The sequence below is a fragment of the Salvelinus fontinalis genome, chromosome 4 (genome assembly GCF_029448725.1).
Source record: "Salvelinus fontinalis isolate EN_2023a chromosome 4, ASM2944872v1, whole genome shotgun sequence".
Classification (NCBI taxonomy): Eukaryota; Metazoa; Chordata; class Actinopteri; order Salmoniformes; family Salmonidae; genus Salvelinus; species Salvelinus fontinalis.
In genome coordinates, this window is record NC_074668.1 from 76,311,127 (window position 1) to 76,325,198 (window position 14,072).

The following is a 14,072-nucleotide window of genomic DNA, read 5'->3' on the forward strand; positions in this document are numbered from 1 at the left end:
AGACTCCCAGACAGAATTGTTCCAGACCAACCCAGTTCAGATTGCCTCTCCATGTAAACAAAGAGCTGGGCAGGCTTAAACAAAAACACATGAGACAAATGTGATTCTATTGTAGCTATCTCTCTTGTTGTTACTCCAGTAATTGGGCTTTCCAGACTTTTTTCTGTGCTGAATATATATTTTTCCATTCAACTGTCTTATTTCATCGTGGAAAAGTCTGCTGTATTGTAGGTATGTGAAGTGACTTCCATCCTCACTGACAGACTTGAGACTCTGAGACTTGAAAACACCAGGCTCCACACCTCATCTACAGTCTACCAGTAGAAGGTTGGTTGAGGTATGAAAAGAACCAGTTTGACTCATACTGCATTTACATTTTAAACATTTAGCAGACGCTATTATCCAAAGCCACGTTCAGTTAGGCGCTACTCTCTGTCAAATTAAATATGTGTTTTGTCTTTGAGAAGGAGAATTATATGAGTTGAGAATGAGGCTTTTGAGAACTGTTAAAGGAGGAATTTTAACAGGAATGACTTCAAATCCTGGAAGGTTGTTTCTTGGTGTCCTGGATTGTCCTGAGTAACACTGTCAATACGGGTGTCTGCCAACTCTTAAGCCACAACCCTCAACACTGAGCATTCCATCCACCACTTCCTGTTTACTAGCTCTGACAAATGGCCCAGTGCCACTCCTCCTCCCTCTCTTCTACTTCCCTTTTACTCCTCTTCTTCTTTCCTCTCCTCCTCCCCAAGAACTTAGTCTCTCTCATCTGCCACCCATTGTCCTCCTCCTTCTCCTCCCATCTCACTCCTCCTCCTCATCCCCCCTTCCCTCTTTCCCTTCTCTCTCTCCTCCTCCACCACAAGAAGTTCCTTAGTCTCTCAATCTCCAGTTTCCAGTAGTCTCTCTATCTTTGGAAGTTACTCCAGCTTTGTCAAGGCTCCCGCAGTGTGGAGGACTATGCGGTTGATTTCCGCACATTGGCTGCCGAGAGTGCCTGGAACCCGGAATCCCAGTTCGACATGTTCCTTCATGGATTATCGGTTTAGGTTAAATACGAGCTTGCAGCCCGGGAGCTGCCTACGGATCTTGACTTGCTCATCGCCTTGACCATCCGGATTGATTGGCGGCTACAGGAACGTAGGAGGGAGAAGAGGTCTGATTCCGGTCCCACTCGATCACCCAAGGCTCCCACCTTGCCTCCGAGGAATCCAGGAAGTCCCCGGCGTCTACGTTCCCGAGAGAATCCGAGGTTACTCTAATTCCCCCGAGAGTCTCTGCGGGCTGCCGACTCGCCTCTTCCGGAGCCGATGCAACTCGGCAGAGCTAGGCTGTCTCCAGCCGAACATTTACGCAGATTTAACACCAAGAGTTGTCTGTATTGCGGGACTACCGGTCATTACGTGTCTACCTGTCCATTAAAAGACCAGGCTCATCAGTAGGTACGAGTACTCTGGTGGGCCATATGGAGAATTTTTCTATTCCCCTTACTCACGCCCCTCTCCATGCCATCCCGCTGTTGGGCAACCAGTCGAAATCTCTCCGGGTTCTCATTGACTCTGGGGCCGATGAGAGTTTCATGGACGCTTCCCTGGTGTCAGAGTTGGGCATCCCCACTCAGCCCCTCACCATTCCCATGGACGTTAGTGCGCTGGATAGGCGTTCTATAGGCAGAGTCACCCACAATACTACTCCTATCAACCTGCGAGTGTCAGGGAACCACAGAGTCAATGTAGTTCATGCTCATCAAGTCTCCTCAGGTTCATGTTTTTTGGGGGTTTTCTTTGGTCCAGCAACACAATCCCCTTATCAACTGGACTGCTGGTGCTATCATGGGTTGGAGCCCGTTCTGCTACACCCATTGCCTGAAGTCGGCGCAGCCTGCCCCGGTATGTCTTCCTGTGGGCTCGGAAGAAGCCTCTGACCTCTCCGCCGTTCCCGCGGAGTACCAGGACCTCTGGGAGGTTTTCAGCAAGGCCCGGGCCACTTCGCTTCCCTCACATCGACCCTATGACTGCGGGATCGACCTTCTCCCGGGCACTACACCACCCCGGGGAAGGCTGTATTCACTGTCAGGTCCGGAGACCAAGGCTAAGAAGACGTACACTACCGCTCAAAAGTTTGGGGTCACTTAGAAATGTCCTTGTTTTAGAAAGAAAAGCAATTTTTTTGTCCATTAAAATAACATAAAATTGATCCGAAATACAGTGTAGACATTGTTAATGGCGGCTTCACTTATCACCCCCCACCCCCGAGGGGGCATGTGCACATGTGCTCACTATGGGCATGATGCATCTGATGGCTCTCATCACACTTTATCAGTGTAATCAACCTGCGTTCTGGGTGATAAGAGCCAGACCAGGTTCTGTGGTTATGCTATGGGTCTGTGGTTCTCCTCTCCCAGCATGTTGCTGTGTCCCACACATGTACCAGATGTAGTATCGCTAGCTGTTTAGCTGAGTGTACAAGTACTGTTTCCCTTGCTGAACCAAGACCATAGTTGCCACGTACAGCGATGACTGTATCCCATAACGACCATTATAGATTCTCAGTTCTGTGTGTCTCTGGTACTGACTCCTTTTGCTTGCACTCCAAAGCCTCTCTTCTGAGAAAAGCCTCTCTTCCTCCTTACCTCTCAGAGTGCGTCACCTCAGCTTTGTTACCATGCAAGACAAAATAAATAAATGAGACCAAACACAGAGAGTAAACATATAATGAGAGTCATATGATTATGTGACAGTGATGTCGTTAGGGGGCAGTGATCCAGCCCAGAATGTGATGCACAGGAAGAGAGAGCAATGACCATAGGAGGGGAGGGGAGGGGAAGAAAGATTGTGAGCCTTGACGCTGTGGAGCTGCCTGGAGGAGAGCAGAACACCACACAGCCGGCTGCCATAAGGGAAACAACATTGACCAGGTTGTTTATGTGAGCCCAAGCTGCAGTACATTCTCCTAACTCCAACTCCACATGTGTGAATGGCGTCTCTGTTTGACAGAGCCATGCCAGATCCTTTGTTTGTCTCCTCCCTGATCTTCGTTCCTGATTTTCTCAAACATCTCATTTCAGACCAGAGGGTATTTGTTCTTAATCTGGATCTTTCAAAGCGGGACTGTGATCAGTCATACACTGGGGTGGAGAAAGACGAACCTGTCATGTCTTAGGTAATGTCCTTCTACATCAATAATTCTCACTGTTGAGACTTTAATGCTTCAGCATCCCCTACAACTAAGCCACACACACAGAACCCACAGTCATTGAGAAAACCATATTGTGGAATCCCAAGTCATTTGGTCCCATGCTAACGTGGTATAATGCTTAAATTGCAGGAATATTAGCCAGATAGTTTTGAACTAACGACAACCACCATTGCGATATAGCTTCTTATACACTGCCACTGCTTCCACAATCAAGACCTACTCAAATTCCAAATGGGAGCAGCCGGCCGCGACCGGGAGGTCCGTGGGGCGACGCACAATTGGCATAGCGTCGTCCGGGGTAGGGAGGGTTTGGCCGGTAGGGATATCCTTGTCTCATCGCGCTCCAGCGACTCCTGTGGCGGGCCGGGCGCAGTGCGCGCCAACCAAGGGGGCCAGGTACACGGTGTTTCCTCCGACACATTGGTGCGGCTGGCTTCCGGGTTGGAGGCGCGCTGTGTTAAGAAGCAGTACGGCTGGTTGGGTTGTGCTTCGGAGGACGCATGGCTTTCGACCTTCGTCTCTCCCGAGCCCGTACGGGAGTTGTAGCGATGAGACAAGGTAGTAATTACTAGCGATTGGATACCACGAAAATTGGGGAGAAAATGGGATAAAATAAAATAAATAAATAAATAAATAAAAATTCCAAATGGGTATTTTACAAGAATGAAATAGTAAAACCAAACATTTACACAGGGTGATTTTAGGCCTCCTCTCTGAGTCCCCCCCCCCCCCCCTCCAATGTCACCATCTGCTTCTGCTTAACAGTACATTTACAGTTTAAAACATTCGCTTCGCACCCATTTCAAGATTGCCTATTCTTCCTATATAATAAATCTGCTGTTAAAGACTGTAGGGTTTATTTGTTGCCTGCGGTCCAATTTGTTTGGTATTCATTTATATCACTGAGCACATAACTAAGTCAAGGCCTCCATGCCCCTTTCAGACCTTCAACACATGACCTGTAGGCCACTGGGGCCCTTATTAGCTACATAAAGAAATGAACTTTATTGACCACAGATTTCTCTGGTTCAACAGCATTAGGAGCACAGAGGGTATATCTGATAGGCTGAGCTAGTATCGCAGAGAGAAAAGTAGCTGCAGGGCTTGTTTCATTAAGGTCATTTGATAATGTCAACATTGACCCCCCATCCAAGATGGCGTAGCAGTCAGATGTCCTTTGTCCTCGTCTTGTCCCGTGTATATATATTTTATATATTTTTCTTCGCATATCTTTTTATATATATATTCTTTTCTTCTTAAAAACTCAACTTCAAAACACTCTCCTGCAACCCACCTCACCAAATGTGGTGCGGATCTGTTTTTTTTTCTTCCTCAAAAGTATTATTCACCTCGTATCCGAAATCTACAACAGAAGCTAACCAGAAGTTAGCCAGCTCACAAGCTAACGTTAGTAGTTCAGCTAACCACAGCTAGCGCTCATCAGCTATCCTTTAGCTCGGAAAACTATTGCCAGTTTTGTACAACGCGACTCAGACCAGAGCATACCAGACCTATTTTCTCTCCATATCCCCGGATTTTTACCTCAAGCTCTGGACATTTACACCTGGATCTTGCAGCTAACTAGCTGCTATCCGAGTGACTATCGGCTAACATCAATTCCGGAGCAAACACCAATTATCCCGGAGCTAGCCAGCTGAAGAGTTCCATCAGCCACTCCTGGGCTACAATCACCTATCCGGACCCGTTTTACTGCCGATGCGGAGCCCCACCGGGCCTTCACGACTGGGATACCGACGTTATCTGCCCGAGGGAGTATTTCAACCGGCCCCTCCATCGCGACGTAACCTGAACGTCCATATACTAACTGCGGCCCGCTAATCGTTAGCTGTCTTGAGCATATCGGCTGCTATCTGAACAGGTCTATCGAACAATCTTCTTAGGCCACTATAACTATTTTGACAATTGGATTGGTCCCCTCTACCACACGGAACCCCACTAATCTACCGACGGAATTGCACGGCGTGGCTAAAAACAGACCTCCATCTTCTGCTAGCTTGCTACCCATGACTAGCTGTCTGAATCACGAAGCTAGCACCAGTTAGCAAACACAATTCTACAACTCACAACCTCTCTTTCGCCACCGCCATCCGGCTTGGATTCTCTGTCGACACGACCACGTCTGGTCTGCAGACAAATACCCCATCCGCTGTGCCCTCAACCGGCCTCCGTCTGAGCAGACCCCCTCCGTCTGAGCAGACCACCCCCCGGGCTACTAACTTTAAACGCCGCGGGCTAGCTTAGTGGAGGCCTCACTACTCCATCTACGGCTGCCCCCTGGACACTATGATCACTTGGCTACATAGCTGATGCCTGCTTGACTGTCCATTAATTCACGGTACTCCATTCTGTTTATTTGTGTTTTATCTGTCGGCTCTGTGCCTTAACTCAGGATCTGTGTGTAGTTAATCCGACCCTCTCTGCCCAGTCGTCGCCATTTTTACCTTCTGTTGCTGTGTTAGCTGACTAGCTGCTGTTATCTCACCTGCTGTTTTAGCTAGCTCTCCCAATCATGACCTGCAATCACTTTATGCCTTATTGTATGTCTCTCTCAAATATCAATATGCCTTGCATACTGTTGTTCAGGCTAGTTATCATTGTTTTGGTTTGCAATGGACCCCGTAGTTCCACTCTCCGTACCTCTGATACCTCCTTTGTCCCACCCCCCACACATGCGGTGACCTCACCCATTGAGACCAGCATGTCCAGAGATACAACCTCTCTTATCATCACCCAGTGCCTGGGCTTGCCTCCGCTGTACCCGTGCCCCACCATACCCTGGTCTGCACATTATGCCCAGAATCTATTCTACCACGCCCATAAATCTGCTCCTTTTATTCCTTGTCCCCAACGCTCTAGGCGACCAGTTTTGATAGCCTTTAGCCGCACCCTCATCCTACTACTCCTCTGTTCCTCGGGTGATGTGGAGGTAAACCCAGGCCCTGCATGTCCCCAGTCACCCTCATTTGTTGACTTCTGTGATCGAAAAAGCCTTGGCCTCATGCATGTCAACATCAGAAGCCTCCTCCCTAAGTTTGCCTTACTCACCGCTTTAGCACACTCTGCCAACCCTGATGTCCTTGCCGTGTCTGAATCCTGGCTTAGGAAGGCCACCAAAAACTCTGAGATTTCCATACCCAACTATAACACTTTCCGTCAAGATAGAACTGCCAAAGGGGGAGGAGTTGCAATCTACTGCAGAGATAGCCTGCAAAGTTCTGTCATACTTTCCAAGTCTATGCCCAAACAGTTCGAACTTCTAATTTTAAAAATTAATCTCTCCAGAAATAAGTCTCTCACTGTTGCCGCCTGCTACCGGCCCCCTCAGCTCCCAGCTGTGCCCTGGACACCATCTGTGAATTGATCGCTCCCCATCTAGCTTCAGAGTTTGTTCTGTTAGGTGACCTAAACTGGGATATGCTTAACACCCCGGCAGTCCTACAATCTAAGCTTGATGCCCTCAATCTCACACAAATCATCAAGGAACCCACCAGGTACAACCCTAAATCCGTAAACATGGGCACCCTAATAGACATTATCCTGACCAACTTGCCCTCCAAATACACCTCTGCTGTCTTCAATCAAGATCTCAGCGATCACTGCCTCATTGCCTGTATCCGCCACGGGTCCACGGTCAAACGACCACCCCTCATCACTGTCAAACGCTCCCTGAAACACTTCTGCGAGCAGGCCTTTCTAATCGACCTGGCCCGGGTACCCTGGAAGGATATTGACCTCATCCCGTCAGTTGAGGATGCCTGGTCATTCTTTAAAAGTTACTTCCTCACCATATTAGACAAGCATGCTCCGTTCAAAAAATGCAGAACCAAGAACAGATATAGCCCTTGGTTCACTCCAGACCTGACTGCCCTCGACCAGCACAAAAACATCCTGTGGCGAACTGCAATAGCATCGAAGAGCCCCCGTGATATGCAACTGTTCAGGGAAGTCAGGAACCAATACACGCAGTCAGTCAGGAAAGCAAAGGCCAACTTTTTCAAGCAGAAATTTGCATCCTGTAGCTCTAACTCCAAAAAGTTCTGGGATACTGTAAAGTCCATGGAAAACAAGAGCACCTCCTCCCAGCTGCCCACTGCACTGAGGCTAGATAACACGGTCACCACTGATAAGTCCGTGATAATCGAAAACTTCAACAAACATTTCTCAATGGCTGGCCATGCCTTCCACCTGGCGACTCCAACCTTGGCCAACAGCCCCGCCCCCCTATTACCCCCGCCCCCCAACAGCCCCGCACCCCCTATTACCAGCCTGTTCAACCTCTCCTTCGTATCATCTGAGATCCCCAAGGATTGGAAAGCTGCCGCTGTCATCCCCCTCTTCAAAGGGGGAGACACCCTGGACCCAAACTGTTACAGACCTATATCCATCCTGCCCTGCCTAGCTAAGGTCTTCGAAAGCCAAGTCAACAAACAGATCACTGACCATCTCGAATCCCACCATACCTTCTCCGCTGTGCAATCCGGTTTCCGAGCCGGTCACGGGTGCACCTCAGCCACGCTCAAGGTACTAAACGATATCATAACCGCCATCGATAAAAGACATTACTGTGCAGCCGTCTTCATCGACCTGGCCAAGGCTTTCGACTCTGTCAATCACCATATTCTTATCGGCAGACTCAATAGCCTCGGTTTTTCTAATGACTGCCTTGCCTGGTTCACCAACTACTTTGCAGACAGAGTTCAGTGTGTCAAATCGGAGGGCATGTTGTCCGGTCCTCTGGCAGTCTCTATGGGGGTACCACAGGGTTCAATTCTCGGGCCGACTCTTTTCTCTGTATACATCAATGATGTTGCTCTTGCTGCGGGCGATTCCCTGATCCACCTCTACGCAGACGACACCATTCTGTATACTTCCGGCCCTTCCCTGGACACTGTGCTATCTAACCTCCAAACGAGCTTCAATGCCATACAACACTCCTTCCGTGGCCTCCAACTGCTCTTAAATGCTAGTAAAACCAAATGCATGCTTTTCAACCGTTCGCTGCCTGCACCCGCACGCCCGACTAGCATCACCACCCTGGACGGTTCCGACCTAGAATATGTGGACATCTATAAGTACCTAGGTGTCTGGCTAGACTGCAAACTCTCCTTCCAGACTCATATCAAACATCTCCAATCCAAAATCAAATCTAGAGTCGGCTTTCTATTCCGGAACAAAGCCTCCTTCACTCACGCCGCCAAACTTACCCTAGTAAAACTGACTATCCTACCGATCCTTGACTTCGGCGATGTCATCTACAAAATAGCTTCCAATACTCTACTCGGCAAACTGGATGCAGTTTATCACAGTGCCATCCGTTTTGTTACTAAAGCACCTTATACGACCCACCACTGCGACCTGTATGCCCTAGTCGGCTGGCCCTCGCTACATGTTCGTCGTCAGACCCACTGGCTCCAGGTCATCTACAAGGCTATGGTAGGTAAAGTGCCGCCTTATCTCAGTTCACTGGTCACGATGGCTACACCCACCCGTAGCACGCGCTCCAGCAGGTGTATCTCACTGATCATCCCTAAAGCCAAAACCTCATTTGGACGCCTTTCCTTCCAGTTCTCTGCTGCCTGCGACTGGAACGAATTGCAAAAATCTCTGAAGTTGGAGACTTTTATCTCCCTCAACAACTTTAAAAATCTGCAGCTAACCGATCGCTGCAGCTGTACATAGTCCATCTGTAAACTACCGACCCAATTTACCTACCTCACCCCCATACTGCTTTTATTTATTTACTTTTCTGCTCTTTTGCACACCAGTATCTCTTCTTGCACATGATCATCTGATGATTTATCACTCCAGTGTTAATCTGCTAAATTGTAATTATTCGATTTATTGCCTACCTCATGCCTTTTGCACACATTGTATATAGATTCTCTTTTTCCTACCATGTTATTGACTTGTTTATTGTTTACTCCATGTGTAACTCTGTGTTGTTGTCTGTTCACACTGCTATGCTTTATCTTGGCCAGGTCGCAGTTGCAAATGAGAACTTGTTCTCAACTAGCCTACCTGGTTAAATAAAGGTGAAATAAAATAAAAATAAAAAAATCACAGAGCTAGAGTGGTTGATTGTCTGTATATGTCCTTCCTGTTGCAGCCAGAGAGAAAGAGGGGTGGGGGGGCAGAGATTGTATGGTACATCTGATTAGGCTATGATCCTGGGGCGAAGGACGCTCCCTACTCCTCTCCATTGAATTAAAACGGAGCAGGACTTGGCTTCAGGCCAGCCGCTAAACTGCTTGTCTCAGGAGAAATTGCACCACACACACACTAACACACACTTCCATTCCCTCTGGGACTATGTTACCTCCAAACTGAGTTAGGATGCTAAACTATTTCCTTTAATGCAAATGACATGATGTGAATTCTCTCTTTCTCTGTCATAGTGAGTGTTCCACTACTTCAAGTCCTGCTCCGCCACCACCAGCATCCCTGTGACTATGGGAACGGGAATGTTTGTCCCAGCTCAGCTGCGGTAGGTACAGCACATCACACTGGTTAATTGGCAAGAGGTTCACATTATCTTTTCAGAGGTACTTAATTCAAAACTTAAGCTCCACCAGGGACATTTGTCTGTATTTTTCCATTTGGTTCTCTTCTTCAGTGGAACATCAATTAGAATAGGCCAGAAGTAGTTTTAAGTGGGGGGGTGCCTATGTTCTGCTCTCGCTTCGCTCTTTAAACTCTGGGGAGAGAATTTTTCAAATCTGGTTTCAATTGCTTGCTATTGTTTTCTGTCATAGCCTACAGTGTCTGAGCAATGTGTCCCATCATACTGCACATCCCAATATCCACACGACCACACTACTTAAAAGGAATGCCCAATACATTCTAAGTGGTTTGCTAGTGTGGACATAAGAACGTAGTATACTCCATCCCCAAACTCCTGGTTTAGTGCTCCACCGCCCTTCTCTATAGTAACCAGTGAGTTACTGTAAGTGTGTAAAGTCAGTGGCTGGTCCATCTCCAATTCTGAGGCTCTCTCTCTCTCCCAGTCTGAGGTAGGAACCAGAGGAGAAGTAGAGAACATTAATCTCCTGGTCGTCCCTGAGGGTCACGGCCGTGTCGAGAGGCATTCCAGACATAGCCGTCTCACTGCTCGATTAAACCCAACTGGTCACTGCACACACACAAAGTGAGACCTCAGCACCAGCCAGCCAACCGGCCAGGCAGTCAGCCAGGCCACGGTGCTACTGTACTGTAGGTTCAGCACCGGTCCCTCTCCCAGTCTCCCTCTCAAGTCTCCCTTCTCTTCTCTGAGTCGCTTGTTTTAATCACCTCATTCAATTTGATGTGTAGTCCACTCCCTGCTCTTAACCACTTCCAGTCTGTTACAGTATGTATATTCTCTACATCCTGCTGCCTGGGCCTGAGTGGAGGATCGATCATGATCCACATCAGCAGATGGCTAGGCAGGGTTCTTGGGTTCCAGATGAGGTCTTAATCGTGTCAAAGCTCTTCCACCGCCTGCTGGGAGGCTTGGCTCTGTTCTATTCTGTCTCTGGGCCGGCTGCTGGCTGCACCTGTGGGAGCAGGGGAACTGTCCTCTCCAGCCTCCTCAAAAGTTGAAAGCCTCCAACATCTAATAAATCAGAGGAACATGGAGGAACATGGCGCACAAGCACGCGCACACAAACACAGAGAGAGAGAGAGCTGGTGGAGCCCCAGTCGTACCAAAAGGGTGGTATGGTGTGGGTCATCTAAGTGAACCATTAGACCCTCTCTCTTTTATGATAGCATGGACATTTCTGGATGATAACCACATCCAGATCACAGTGTACCCAAAACCGTAACAGGGACCAACAGCAGAGTGACTTAGTGTCATTCCTCTTCTAGTATGCCAAGAACAACATGCATTTCATCACATGAACAGGTTTTTGGCTGCATGGAAATTAACTTAGGACCCCTATCAAGCTCCATACACATGCAGAGGAGACGTGTCAATAAATTACTGTTAGGAGCCTGGAGACACAGCTGGGAGTCATGGGGCTGAAAAACAGCAGGACGAGGGAGGAAAAGTCTGTAAATCTGTTATGCGGAGTGGAACCGGGCAACCCAAGAGCAGACTCAGATGAGGAGACTGGGATGAAGTAACACACAGAGAGAGAGAGAGAGAGAGAGAGAGAGGGAGAGTACTAGGAGAGTGGCGGCGGCTCAAGGAGACACAGGATGAGTAGTAGAGGGCGTTGCAGATGTGACAAAATCGGTAAATCGTACTAAAGAAATCAGTTCCACTGGCAGCAGGATCAACCCTCTGGACATTATTAGAAGCAGAAAATCAACATGAGAGTTTTTGCAGTTTGAATTTCATTAAACAACTGGAGTTGATGCCCCTGTTCTTTTACAAGTCCTTGCTGTCACGCCCTGACCTTAGAGATCCCTGTTTATTCTCTATATTTTGGTTAGGTCAGGGTGTGACTAGGGTGGGCACTCTAGTTTTTGTATATCTATGTTTTCTTTTTCTTTGTTGGCCTAGTATGGTTCCCAATCAGAGGCAGTTGTCTATCGTTGTTTCTGATTGGGGATCATACTTAGGCAGGCCTTTTTCCCACCTTCAATTGTGGGATCTTGTCTTTGTTTGGTTGCATGTATTTTGCACGACGAAGCTTTTCGTTCGTGGTGTTGTTTATTGTTTTTTTGCTGGTTCACATTTAAATAAAGTATGATGAACCTAAATCACGCTGCGCCTTGGTCTACCCTTAACGACGAACGTTACACTTGCCTTGTCCCAGTGCTGTAAAGCAGGGTTTCCTAAACTCAGCCTGGGTGCACGTTTTGTTTTTTGACCTAGCATTTCACAGCTCATTCAAATAATCAAAGCTTGATGATGAGTTGATTATTTGAATCAGCTGTGTAGTGCTAGGACAAAAACAAACATGTGCACTCTGTCACAACTTCCGCCAAAGTTGGTTCCTCTCCTTGTTCGGGCGGCGTTCGGCGGTCGGCGCCGCCCGTCTTCTAGCCATCATTGATCCATTTTTAATTTTCCATTTGTTTTGTCTTGTCTTCCCACACACCTGGTTTCAATTTCATCATTACATGTTGTGTATTTAACCCTCTGTTCCCCCATGTCCTTGTCCGGAATTGTTTATTGTAAGTGCTTGTACATGTTATTTTCTGGTGTGCGACGGGTTTTGTACCCATTGTATTGATTGTTCTGTTTACGGTGATTTTTATTATTAAACTGCGCCGTTGAAACACAGTTTTTGCTTTCCTGCGCCTGACTTCTCTGCCGCCAGTACGCACCCCTTACAGGACCCCAGGACTGAGTTTGGACAACCCTGCTGTAAAGGACACATGAGAAATGAAGTACGTATGGTACCTCAACCTCAGGTCATGCATAAAGGTAACAATGAGGCCCAATAAAGAACCATGTAAAAATCTTTCTGCTGTCAGTCAGCTCAGTTTGAGAGGTTGGGACATTCTTATTGCTTCTGTACAGTGCAGACAGACAGTCTTAGAAAATACAGATTTATCTGAAAACAAAAGAAAAACATTTGTCCAAAGTTTGTCCAGGTAAAAAAAAAATGTTTTGCCAATGCCTACAAATAATTCCCCATTAGTTTACATTAGGAACTCTTAATATGTGAGAAAAGCATATTTCCATTATTTATTTGTTTTTAACATCCAGATGTGATAAATCACCTCTGTGATATTGTGTCTGATCTGTCAGGCGTTTACTGCTGTAATGGAGTCATGAGAAAACTATCTTCGAGGGTTTCTAAGGTGACACAGACACAATACAAATAGATAAACAGACTGCTATGTGTTACTGCAACCAATACAAGACAAAGGGGGGACCAGCCTCCAGCCCAGGCCCTGCTTGGTTCACACATCTCAACTGCTGTATTTCATCCTATGACAGTTCTGGATGGAGCTGTTGCTACAGCAGTGTATAAATGGCAGAAACAAGTATACGTCAAATAGGTTACTGAAATAGCTGTCTAAAGTGACTGTGGAAAGAGGTCCATCTCAATAATATGATGTATTTCCCCACTTGATCCAGAGAGGGTTCGTCAGTGTTCTTTTTCTGGTGATGTGGAACCATGAACTAGAGGACTAGGGAAGACATACATTCCTTACAACAGTCAGAGAACCATTATTTAAGAAACAGAGGGTCTAGCTGGGATATTGTCAAAGTATTATCTCTTACTGCATACAGTACATTTCAGGACTGGACTGTTTCACGCAGAAGATATGACAGTAAGCTAAAAACACTGCTGTGTATGTGGCCCCAGCCTGAAATGAAAAACACATTTATACTGGTTTCAATATACGCAGATAGACAAACACCAAATAAAACCCAAAACCAAAGTAAACCAAGAGAGGAGCTCCATTCCATGGGAACATGAGTAGGCATGGGCTCTGTGGTCATTATAATGAACTAGAGACTGCAGTTTATACCATCGCTTTTCTCTGCGGTTCTTTAATAATGCTTCTTTATATATTTTATACATTTATTTGATTCTAGTGGGAACGTAACAAAAAGAGACTAGGGAAGCAGTTTCATTCAGTGCGTTAGGCAAGTGGTAGGGGAGTCTGAAGGACAGATTCGTTTGTGGTGAATAAAACCATCTGTTGCAATTGACTGGTGGCCAACAAATCCACTAGAGGAAAAGATACAGAGAGGCTGGACAGAAGACAACTGAACACAGCATTACATAACATCACCACTACACTGACTGACCATTGGCACTTTAGCCTGACCACTGGGGTGACTGGTGGTCTGCTTTGCCCTGTCAGTGTGGTTAACCCTTACCCTCTTCAGAGACAGAGCTCAACTATGCAAGTCACTCTCCTTGCAAACTGTCCAGATTCCAGAACAATCCTAGTACTGCAGCACA

The 14,072-nt window shown here is 47.1% G+C and overlaps 1 long non-coding RNA gene across 1 annotated transcript; it reads left to right on the forward strand.

Moving 5' to 3' along the window:
- Positions 1-811: 811 nt before the first annotated feature.
- LOC129854429 (uncharacterized) lies at positions 812-12,532 on the forward strand. The gene is made up of 3 exons (XR_008759302.1): positions 812-3,162; positions 9,615-9,703; positions 12,432-12,532. It is a non-coding gene; the product is annotated as an uncharacterized LOC129854429 (long non-coding RNA).
- Positions 12,533-14,072: the final 1,540 nt, after the last annotated feature.